At 39.7% G+C, this 12976-nt stretch overlaps 1 long non-coding RNA gene across 1 annotated transcript in view; it reads left to right on the forward strand.

The window, feature by feature from the left end:
• LOC144894442 (uncharacterized) overlaps positions 1-12976 on the forward strand; it is an 84069-nt gene that overhangs the window by 59206 nt on the left and 11887 nt on the right. The gene's annotated exons all lie outside the window — the stretch shown is intronic.

Raw genomic sequence — 12976 nt, forward strand, 5'->3', positions numbered from 1 at the left:
CGTTGGACGAGCATGTTAATATATCAAGTTCATTTTCATTCATTAGGTGATGAATTAATTTATTATCGTCCCTGGCCTTGTGCCCACGAGAATTTTTCTGAATGAGAAATCTTGCCACATTTTAATCTCTTATGATCTTGTGACACCCTTACAAATAATCAATATCACGTGAGTGTGAATGAAGAAATAAATACATAAAAAATAAATAAAACTAGGCCGCACAGCCGCCGTGTGGTTAGCACTTTAGCACGCAGGCCTCATAGCTTGGAGACCCGAGTTCAATTCCACCCACGGCCATTTCTGTGTGGAGTTTGCATGTTCTCCCCGTTCACGCGTGGGTTTTCTTCGGGTACTCCGGTTTCCTCCCACATTCCAAAAACATGCTAGGTTAATTGGCGACTCCAAATTGTCCATAGGTATGAATGTGAGTGTGAATGGTTGTTTGTCTATATGTGCCCTGTGATTGGCTGGTGACTTTGAGAGGGGGGGGGGGGTTGACAAACCAGGTTTTCCTATTAGTTGGAGGAGTATAATAAAACTAAAATAAAGTAAAACATTGGTTGACTTCCTAGCTGTTCTAACCACAAACCATGTGAATTAGTCTATCCTAGGGTGAAATCGCTGCCGTTAAACCTGTCATAGTTTGACAATGTTTGCATTTGAAAATCCTAACCTGTCATACACGCTAGAATTAAACTAAAATAAAGTAAAATTACTTACTCTATCCCTATGTCGCAGTGAGTTCCATAGGTATGAATGTGAGTGAATGTGAAGGGTTGTTTGTCTATATGTGCCCTGTGATTGGCTGGCGACTTTGGGGGTGGGGGGTTGAATGAATGAATGAATGAATGAATGTTCCGTCAAATTTCAAACCTGGTTTTCCTATTAGTTGAAGGAGTATAATAAAACTAAAATAAAGTAAAACATGAATGACAATGTTTGCATTTTCAAATCCTAACCTGTCATACATGCTACAATTAAACTAAAATTAAGTAAAATTACTCACTCTTTCCCTATGTCGCAGTGAGTTCCATAGGTATGAATGTGAGTGTAAATGGTTGTTTGTCTATATGTGCCCTGTGAATGGCTAGCGACCAATCCAGGGTGTACCCCGCCTCTCAGCCTTGATGACAGCTGGGATAGGCTCCAGCAACCCCTACGACCCTCATGAGGATAAGCAGTAGAAAATGAATGAATGAATGGAAATAAAAGTAACACGTTGTTTATGGATTGGCTTCATATTGAGGGCCTTCACTCTCATTTTTTTTTTACTACAATACTAATAGAAATACATTTAAATGGCAAAAAATAGGCTCAAATATATATCATAACTTTTTAAAGTTAAAATAAATGGAAAATAAAATAGAGTAGAGTAGAGTAGAGCCGCTTCTCCTTCACATCGAGAGGACTCAGTTGAGGTGGCTCGGGCATCTAGTGGCCGGAGGTGGCCGGGGACCGGGAAGTCTGGGCTCCCCTACTAAGACTGCTGTCCCCGCGACCCGGATAAGCGGAGGAAGGTGGATGGATGGATGGAAAATAAAATAAAATAAATGGGAAAAATCTGGAATATGCATAAAACAATAACATATTTCTATTAGAATTATAATTGCATTTTACTGTACTGCCTGTGTGCCCACTAAGCACCCTGCCTGTGAATAATATGAATGCAGACTTTGAGGTTGAGTGAAAGCCAAGTTGAGTCATGGCATGCTGACGCCATCCACTGTACTACAGCTGCCGACTGCATGTTGTGAGGTAAACACTAACAAAACATGACCCATTTATCTTTTGTCCCTCGGGTCAATTCTTTGGGGGGGGGGGTGGAGACAAAAGGGGGAGGGTGTGACCCTTGAGGGTGCCTGTCGCTTTGTATGTGCCTGTGTTACCCTCGGCAGAGGAATATCAATGATTTATTTCCAAGTTGTCATGGCTGCATCCCCATCTTGTTTGATTGCATGTCTCGCTTGATGGCTAAAAACGTTGGATTTTGCGTGTGTGAGTGCAAATGTTGGAGGCTATGCAGTATACTGGAGCTAATGTTTAATAACTTAGTGGAAGGAACCCGCATCTCTACATGCTGCTGGGTGTTTGCATCTTATATAATAAATAAAAGCGTGTATTAGGTTATTTACTGTATTTGCGTCTATCAATGCTTACTATAGACTTACACAAATATTCTTATTGGATTTGCAGTCCAAACTGTGTACAAATGAAAAGCGGATTTTTGAATACTCCGCCCAAGATTATTCATATAAGTATTGAACAATAGTGGACCCATCATTGAGCCTTGACGTACGCCTGTATTGTTTAGCTGGATGAAAACACAATGTATGTATTATGCGGCAGGAGAGGCAGGCCATGGATCCAAACGTCCACATGGCCTGTGTCGGGGAAAAAAAATAGCACAAATGTGTTGTTTACATTTAGTTTCTGCTTAATTTAAAACTGCTGCTATTTATTTTCCTCTGTCTTGTCTGTCGGTGTGGCGGAAACTTCCAGAGCATCACAGCAGCATGTAATGGTTTTATTTCATTTGAACATGCATCAGATTACAATTGAATGCATCACATAATCAGTTCACAGTTCCACATGTCCAAAAGGAGTAGGAAGAAGCAAAGCTTATTAAATCCTACCCCTCCATCTGGTACTTTTAAAATCAGTAACTGTTACATTTGTTCACTTCCTGCTTTCCTAATATAGTTTACCGAAGTACGAGGTGATATGACCATCCAATGACATAATGGGTACCAAACTGCTTGTATTGTTTCTTGAATTGGCTCATTGTTGTGCATTGTTTGAGGGTCTTACTCAATCCATTCCATGGTTTGATTCCACATACTGAAATGCTATGGCTTTTTAATGTAGTCCTAGGATATAAGTGTTTCAAATGTAGTTCTTCCCTGAGATAATATTTCTCCTCTCTTGTAGAGAAGTATTGGATGACATTTTTAGCTAATTGGTTATTTTTAGCCTTATGCATTATTTTAGCTGTTTGAAGATGAACTATATCAGCAAGTTGAAGTATTTGTGATTTTAGAAATAAGGAGTTAGTATGTTCTCTGTAGGCGGCATTATGAATTATCCTTACTGACCTTTTTTTTGCAGTACATTTAGCGAGTGAAGATTGCTTTTATAGTTATTAGCCCATATTTCCACACAATAAGTAAGATATGGTAGAACCAGAGAGCAATAAAGAGTGTGGAGTGATTTCCGATGTAGAAAAATGTTTGCTTTGTTGAATATTGAAATATTTCTGGCCACCTTATGTTGTATATTTGTAATATGAGGTTTCCGGCTCATATTTTCATCTATTGTGATCCCTAGAAATTTATTTTCCTTCACCCTTTCAATGTCTACACCATCTATTTGTATTGATGTTGATCTCTTGATGTGCTTCCATGTTTAGAAATAAAATAAAATAAATACTGGGCCATACACCCCATTACGCAATATAAAAAGTGTGAGTGTAAGACGACTAGTTCAACAGTAGCCTACCAAAAAAGTCATTCAAAAGTCATTCCTGGTTAGCTAAACCCCCTAAAGTCATCCTCAATTCCCTCGCCACATACGCCGCAAGTCTTTCTCCCTCTTTCGCATTCGCTCCAAGCGCCACCCACCACCCTAAGGCAAATGGGCTCCTAAGCCAGTGCTGTCCTAACCCCGCCGGCGACAGCGGACCTCCTGACACGGCTCCATGTTGCCAAGATCCTCGAGCAGACCTGAACCTGAACAGAAGCCTCTAGATTGCATGTGAAAGCCGTGCATCACATGCACCTCTTCACACATTCTCCATGATGAGGGGGCAAAATGACACAAAATGTCACGCAATCACAAATTAGCCACATCACCTGCATAAGCGTGAGAAAAAAGTCTTAGTCTTAGTTACAATGTTATTTTATTATTATATTTATTATTACTAAAATTAAATCGTTTAGTTCTATATGCAGCCCTCAATGCAAAATATTGGGGCCCCCCAGCCTTAAAGGTATTGCAGCAGTTCAAAAACCTTCCACGGAACACACTCAAGAGGTTATATTTCCTTTTGTTTACTGCCTTCCTCGCTTCCCCCCCCCCTCCGGATGATGAAACGCCCTCATTTGCCTCTCTCTGTGTGCTGACCAATATCTCCCATACCACATTCCCAAGCTGCCGAACAGACCTGGCCGGAAGGCAATGTGGACTCAGCACTTCTCTGGACTTAGTGTGTGTTTGTGTTAGTGTGTGTTTGTGTGCGAGGCAAGGAGTCTTTTTATTTTCTCAGCTCTGCTTTTGCATTATTCTCATGAAGTCAAAGCGACAGGAAGACGGAATTTGGCCTGGGTTGGCTCCATTTGGAAAAGTTTCTGGTCCGCATTTTGTAAACTTACTCCAACTTTCACTGATTATTTGATCATATTTGTCAAAGCACATTTAAAGGTCCCCTCTTATGTAAGACGTACTTTTTAATGATGAGCTAACAGAAATATGTTCCTACAATGTGATTAAACGAGACAAGTGAGATGTTCTCACATTCATTTTTGAAGAACCAGTTTTTTATAACAACATGGACTAAAAGCAGGCTTCGCTACACATCTTAAAATGATGACCGGAGTGACTGTACTGTTAGCACTGAAGTTCTCATAGTGCATGGATTGCACATGTATGTTAGTAGACTAAGTGTAGGATGCAATATTGATATTGTTGTGTATGATGTACTTATGGTACATCTTTACATGAACACAAAATATTGACAGGATACCTATCCCGGAAGTTTAGGACAATTTTCCTAACTGATTAATGGCTTCCAGACCCGACCCGAAGTAGGATTCCTTATTTATAAATCAAATATTTTTGTAGGTAGAGCATTGAAAACCCATTTATGACCGTTATAAATGCGATTTTTAACATTGTTAGAGCCTTCCGGACATGAGATAACACCCCTATAGCCACTACCCAATACAGTAAACATAATAAGAGTAAATAAACCATTTAAGACATGAATAAGACTTGTGCTAGTGTTGGTTACTATAAATGTGTCCGCTAAGGGACCTGAAAGAGGCAGGCAGGAAGTCCAGACCCGACCGTGATAAGTGAATTTCACTGAAGTAGGATTCCTTATTTATTAATCAAATATTTTTTATAGGTAGAGCATAGAAAACCTGTTTATGACCTTTTATAAATGTGATTTTTAACATCATTAGAGCCTTGAGATAATGAGATAACACCCCTATAGTTACCTTTACACTCCCACTGCCCAATACAGTAAACATAATAATAGTCTCCTAACTGTGAGGCCTATGTGCTAACCGCTCATCCACCGTGCAGCCTATATACTATTTAAATATAGTTAATATGTACAGAATAAGAATAATTTAAAAATATATTTTTTTAAATGAATTTTTAATTATTTATATCTATTAATATTATTTTTATTAATAATTTTAAAAAATATTTTATTTAAATATTTATTACAAGTAATTACTATTTAAAAATAATTATGGGAATTTATTATTTTTATTTTAAATATTTTTAAATGCAGCCCCCAATTGTAGTTATTAACGAATATATTTTAGAAAAACATAAAGTCATAAAATTCGAATCACAATGTGGCAAGGGATGACTGTATATCAATTATCATAAAATGGCTTTATTGGGCCATAATTGGTATCATTGGCATGAGCTCATCTTTTATTGCGACCTGTATCGTAGCAGTGGGCCATCCAACATAGTGTACATAGACTGTAACATGAACTATAAATACACACTACACCCCTTCAAGACTTTTTATTACATATCAGGGCCAATGTCTCTTTCAAGAGCTGCAGTGCAATTATTCAGTGAAGTCAAGCATGCCTTGGCGTGACAATGCAAATTGCTTTTTTTTTTTTTTTTTTTTTACTGTTCCTGATATAGATAGAGCTGGGAGCACTGCAGGAGATATTTCCTCTATTTGTGTGTGCTTGCTTTTACACAAACGATACTCGGATAGAAGCACTATGCTGGACAGTTCATGTGGTTTCACTAAGAGAAGTCAAGTTGTAACACGCTTTTCCGGAACATTGGTGATAGTGGATGGCAGTGTGAATACATGTGAAACAATACAGACAGGCAGTGTGCTTTTTAACCAGGAAAAAAAACTCTATACTCAACTATGCTGCAGCTCAAGGTAAACCCAGGCCGGAATTCCCAGCACGAACAGATCGGCTATACAGAATCTTCACTTAGGCTTCTGTTCTTATTAGATCTGAAGACCTGTCCTGTCTGCTAATATCCTTTTTGTGTCCCCGGAGAGACCGGTGACTCACTGAATGTCTGAGTGCTTTGTGGTGTCTTCCACAAAATCTCGAAATTTAGAGTCACCCGGCTGCTCCTCATAGCAAAGGCATTGATTTGGAAATATGGACAAAAATGTGATGCTATGGTTGATTTGTTTCGGACGTGCTTCAAGGAAAACTGCACTTTATTTGGAATTTTGCCCATCAGCTACAATCTGTGCCCTGTGATTGGCTGGCGACTTTGGAGGGGGGTTGAATGAATGAATGAATGAATGAATGTTAAACTTGATAGAAGGAAAAGCTGGAGACAGTTCTCAAATTTCAAACCTGGTTTTCCTATTAGTTGGAGGAGTACAATAAAACTAAAATAAAGTAAAACATTGGTTGACTTCCTAGCTGTTCTAACCACAAACCATGTGAATTAGTCGGTCCTAGGGTGAAACTGCTGCCGTTAAACCTGTCATAGTTTGACAATGTTTGCATTTTCAAATCCTAACCGGTCATACACGCTAGAATTAAACTAAAATAAAGTAAAATTACTCACTCTTTCCCTATGTCGCAGTGAGTTCCATAGGTATGATTGTGAGTGTGAATGGTTGTTTGTGTATATGTGCCCTGTGATTGGCTGGCAACTTTGGGGGGGTAGGGGGGGATGAATGAATGAATGTTCCGTCAAATTTCAAACCTGGTTTTCCTATTAGTTGGAGGAGTACAATAAAACTAAAATAAAGTAAAACATTGGTTGCCTTCCTAGCTGTTCTAACCACAAACCATGTGAATTAGTCTGTCCTAGGGTGAAACCGCTGCCGTTAAACCTGTCATAGTTTGACAATGTTTGCATTTTCAAATCCTAACCTGTCGCTACAATTAAACTAAATAAAGTAAAATTACTCACTCTTTAACTATGTCGCAGTGAGTTCCATAGGTATGAATGTGAGTGTGAATGGTTGTTTGTCTATATGTGCCCTGTGATTGGCTAGCGACCAGTCCAGGGTGTACCCCGCCTCTTGCCCATAGGCTCCAGCCCCCCCGCAACCCTTGTGAGGATAAGCAGTAAAAATGAATGAATGAAAAGGTCCCATTTTACTACATTTTAACTATCCTTTTATAAAATTGATCAAATAGGCTGTATGTACGACAAAAAGGGGTGTTGGCAGGTAAAAAAGGTGCCCTGGGTTCTGAGATAAGGGATGAAAAACACGCTCTGGCAAAAGAAATGAACCTTCCTTTTGGTGTTTAGTCTGAGTGAGGAAGCGCTTCATGGTCACTGACTTCCTATTTATTTCAACCCCGCTCCCTCCAGTGGGGTCCCAGTCGATGCTCGGTGAATGAAGCCAGAAAAAGCGAGACAGATGGCCAGTCATCTGGACAGAGGTAACAGGAGCAGGACAGAGAGGACCAGGGACAGACCACGGTCAGTTTGGACCGCATGGAAATCCCCCCCTTCTATGCACATCAATTAGTTTTGTGATGGGTTCCATCTTTGCGCAATATTTATTAGGGGAGATTCTTTCTTTATGATGACAGGTGATTAGCTCTGAAAAACAAAGCATTAATAAATATCAAAATGGTGACCTCTGCATATTGTCAAGGTTGAAAAACAGTTATAGTCTCTTTAATGAGACTCATGCAAAGCCAACAAAGTCTTGATCTGGCAAAAGGCGCCATGAAAACAAAAAAATAAGCAGCGGGCCAGGCTGGAATGCAGCGAAATAACTTGGCATACTAATATTTCACGTGGAAGAAGTCCAAGTAAGCACGGTCTCTGAGCTTGGAATAAAAACCATCATCTCCCAGCTACAAACGATCAAACTGAAGTAGCATGACAGCTAATCAGCAGCAGGGGCTCATTTCGGCTTCTTGTATCCGCAGTCTTGTTCTTTCGGTCGCTACCCAAAGCTCATGACCATAGGTGAGGGTAAGAACCGATGTGGAGTCCGCATCACTGCAGATGCCAAACCAATTCGCCTGTCAATCTTGTTCGTTCCATCCTTCCCTCACTTATCAACAAGACTCTGAGGTACTTAAACTCCTCCACTTGGGACAGGATCTCATCCCCGACTCTTTTTGGGCGAGAACCGTGGACTCGTACTGTTTTCAAATGCCAAAAAAGTGGGAGGGGGGGGGGGGGGAGTTCCGCAATCACTTGATTTTTCACGAAAATCATCCGATACTGATAGGTTTGATAGTGGTGTGTCAGTCATGAACGAATGGGTCAAAATATAACTAGTTCTTTTTTCTGAACGGAATGAACAAGGTCACCGCCCCTAAAATACCCGTTCAGTCCGTTCAGTTGCAAATGCTTTTTTTGGGGGGATGATTGGCTGGAGAGTCAGTTCACCGTTCCTTTTGCAGGGCGGGACTATCTGCGTGCTTGCCTGTCTTATCCTATCGTTGTGCCTCGCTTTGTAGGTGGGGTGGGGTTAGCTGACTGAAAGACAGAGACCGAGAGATTGACCGACACTTGTCGGCTGTTCATTTTTGATCTATTTTTGCTACAAACGTGAACATGAGTGAACGGACTGACTCGATATGGCTGACCGGGTCTATGCACAGGGGGAGATCACAGGCTAAGGACCAATTGACCAAAATGAACAGAATTGTAGGAATCAACAAATCTTTTTACTGAATGAACTGTAATGATTCGGTTCACTGAACGGAATGAACGGTTTTGCTGACCGATAGACCGGAGCATCCCTACTAAAAACACTAAAGTCTAAATTCCAGTATCAAGGCTTGACTTTGGACCGCACACTATTATTGGACCTCTGACACTTCATAAGTCGGAATAAATGTGAACATGACAACGGACTGACGCGACACGGCTTACCGGGTCTATGCACAGGGGGAGATCAGAGGCTAAGGACCAATTGACCGAAATGAACGGAATCAACGGATCTTTTTACTGAATGAACCGTAATGATCCTGTTCACTGAACGTAATGAACGGTTTTGCCGACCGATAGATCGGAGCATCCCTACTAAAAACACTAAAGTCTAAATTCCAGTATCAAGGCTTGACTTTGGACCGCACGCTATTATTGGACCTCTGACACTTCATAAGTCGGAACGAACGTGAACATGAGTGAACGGATTGACTCGATACAGCTTTGCGGGTCTATGCACAGGGGGAGATCACAGGCTAAGGACCAATTGACCAAAATTGACCGAAATTAACTAAATTAACGGAATCAACGGATCTTTTTACTGAATCAACCGTAATGATCCGGTTCACTGAACGGAATGAACGGGTTTGCCGACCGATAGATCGGAGCATCACTACTAAAAACACTAAAGTCTAAATTCCAGTATTAAGGCTTGACTTTGGACCGCACACTATTATTGGACCTCTGACACTTCATAAGTCGGAACGAACGTGATCATGAGTGAACGGACTGACTCCATACACAGGGGGAGATCACAGGCTAAGGACCAATTGACCGAAATTAATGAAATTAACGGAATCAACAGATCTTTTTACTGAATTAGCCGTAATGATCCGGTTCACTGAACCAAATGAACGGTTTTGCCGACCGATAGATCGGAGCATCCATACTCAAAACACTAAATTCCAGTATCAAGGCTTGACTTTGGATCGCACACTATTATTTGACCTCTGACACTTCATAAGTCGGAACGAACGTGAACATGAGTGAACGGATTGACTCGATACAGCTTTGCGGGTCTATGCACAGGGGGAGATCACAGGCTAAGGACCAATTGACCAAAATTGACCTAAATTAACGGAATCAACGGATCTTTTTACTGAATCAACCGTAATGATCCGGTTCACTGAACGGAATGAACGGGTTTGCCGACCGATAGATCGGAGCATCACTACTAAAAACACTAAAGTCTAAATTCCAGTATTAAGGCTTGACTTTGGACCGCACACTATTATTGGACCTCTGACACTTCATAAGTCGGAACGAACGTGATCATGAGTGAACGGACTGACTCCATACACAGGAGGAGATCACAGGCTAAGGACCAATTGACCGAAATTAATGAAATTAACGGAATCAACAGATCTTTTTACTGAATTAACCGTAATGATCCGGTTCACTGAACCAAATGAACGGTTTTGCCGACCGATAGATCGGAGCATCCATACTCAAAACACTAAATTCCAGTATCAAGGCTTGACTTTGGATTGCACACTATTATTTGACCTCTGACACTTCATAAGTCGGAACGAACGTGAACATGAGTGAACGGACTGACTCGATACACAGGGGGAGATCACAGGCTAAGGACCAATTGATCGAAATTAAGGAAATTAACTAAATTAATGGAATCAACGGATCTTTTTACTGAATGAACCGTAATGATCCGGTTCACTAAACGGAATGAACGGTTTTGCCGACCGATAGATCGGAGCATCCCTACTAAAAACACTAAATTCCAGTATCAAAGCTTGACTTTGGACCGCACGCTATTATTGGACCTCTGACACTTCATAAGAATTATTGTTGCTCAGCAGATAGCATGGCTTCTCCTGCTCTCCTCTACTCAAGTGTGTCACTTCTTCAGATACTCCTCGACCTTGGTGATTATTGAGTTTATTTCCCGCTTTTGGAGGTGAGGATTAGTAACTTACAGGAGCAATCGGCGTCCGAGAAAGGACAGTCTTTAGCCGCAGAGCAATTAGCTTAGTTAATTGTATCCTGGGAGTCAGGGCAGTGACTTGGAGGATTATGTTAAGTAGTTGGCACTAAAAAAAAAAAAACATGTCGGTATAGCTGTATCTTGTCATTAAAAAGAATAAACCAATCTAAAAGATACGCTGCATCGCCACCGTGCAGCAGAGGTGTTTTAGCTAAAGTCCCACTCGTCTCTCTTTAGACACATCAAACCATCATTTCTACTGCATTCCCAAAACGTACACAAGAAAGAGCAGCAAAGCGTTGACTGAACTTCCATCTTCTCTTGATGCGTCCATTTAAATTCCATTCAAGACGTGGACTCCTCTGAAGCATATTTTAACATTTTTACACACGTTTACACGTGTTACGACCAGGTTGATAAGTGTGTGTGTTAATGAGAGAGCAGTGACTTGAGGTGAGTGACAGGGCTCATGAATAGTGATGGCCGACAGCTGCTCATTAACCACCAGACGCTAAGACAGCCAACACACACACACAGTTGTGTAGATGTGTTGCACAAAACCGCATGAATCCTCTTCATCTAGATCCCACGTGGCCACCGAAGGCAACGTGGCCTTTTCCCTGGGTAGCGTTATTAGCGCAGCGTGGCTATCACCTGTGCTGCATGCATATCATGGTAATTCAAAATTCATAATTCAAAATAAAGATGACAAACAACCTTGAAATAAAGACACATTCAAGCATTAACCCACCGCATTGTATGTATCAGTATAGTATCTATATGTTACGTATACAAGGTGAATACAGTAAAAAAAAAAGGATATTTGTAATAAATGTGCTCATTACATGCAGCCACCATCTTTGATTTTATTTCTATTTGAAGACCTCATTAGACATTTTCCCAAAGTTTCTCCCACGAGGTGAAAAAAAGATTTCAAACGTGTGGAGGACATCCGTTACAAAGTCATGCTTCTTAAAAGCAGACGTGTTTTGGAGAGAGTGTGGAGGCTGAGAGGAACACGTGCTTAAGATGGCAATGAATGAAGCAGTTCCTGTGTAGTGTCATGTATAGGTGTCCCAAAAAAATGCCTGTTTTTTAAAGAAATTTAGAAACAATGCTTAAGCATTGAGTGTGAATGGTTGTTTGTCTATATGTGCCCTGTGATTGGCTGGCGACCAGTCCAGGGTGTACCCCGCCTTTTGCCCGAAGACAGCTGGGATAGGCTCCAGCCCCCAACCACCCCCCCCCCGATCCCTGTGAGGTACAAAATGAATGAATGCTAAAGGGCATTTTGTGTGTATTTACTACTACATTGTATATTATACTTCATTATAAAAAATATTTATAGTATATTTATAGTATTTATATAGTATATATATTTACTATATATTATATAGTGTATATATATGTATGTATAAATATATATATGTATATATATATATATATATTATATAGTATTTATATATATATTTTGCATTTAATGCGCCTTTATTAAATCCATATATGGTACCTGGATTGTTAGCTAGCTATCGAGCTACCACCTACCTTATCTATAGTTTCATTTATGTGTCCAAAAAAATGCCTGTTTTCTTAAGAATTGTAAACATTTTTAATTATTAAAACTATTTATAATTACATTGTATATTATACATATTTTTTTTTTAATTAATTTACAAAAATATGTCTGCTTTTATTAAATCTATGTACCATACCTAGCTTGTTAGCTCGCTAGCAAGCTACCACGCACCTTCTTCTTATCTATAGTTTAATTTAGGTGTCAAAAAAGGCTTGTTGACAAAAGGCATTATTAAGAAGTCTACACCTGTATTATCATATTTTATATCTATTTTTTTATCATTTCAGTTGTGGTCACATTTATTTTAGTGTTTATGCTTCCTCTATTGAATCTACAAAGTAGCTTCATTTAGATTTCATTTAGGTGTCCAAAAAAAATGCCTGTCTTCTTAAGAATTGTAAACATTGCAGACATTTTTTTAGTTATTAAGTATTTATTATTATTATTACCATTTTCATGTTTATATTAATAGCTTTTAAAAATATTTTTTACCAAGCTAAGCTTAAAGAGCAAACATTTTAATCTTTCACATTCAGTTA

This window comes from Doryrhamphus excisus, linkage group LG16 (genome assembly GCF_037039965.1).
Source record: "Doryrhamphus excisus strain RoL-2023G ecotype Guam linkage group LG16, RoL_Dexc_Guam_v1.1, whole genome shotgun sequence".
NCBI lineage: Eukaryota > Metazoa > Chordata > Actinopteri > Syngnathiformes > Syngnathidae > Doryrhamphus > Doryrhamphus excisus.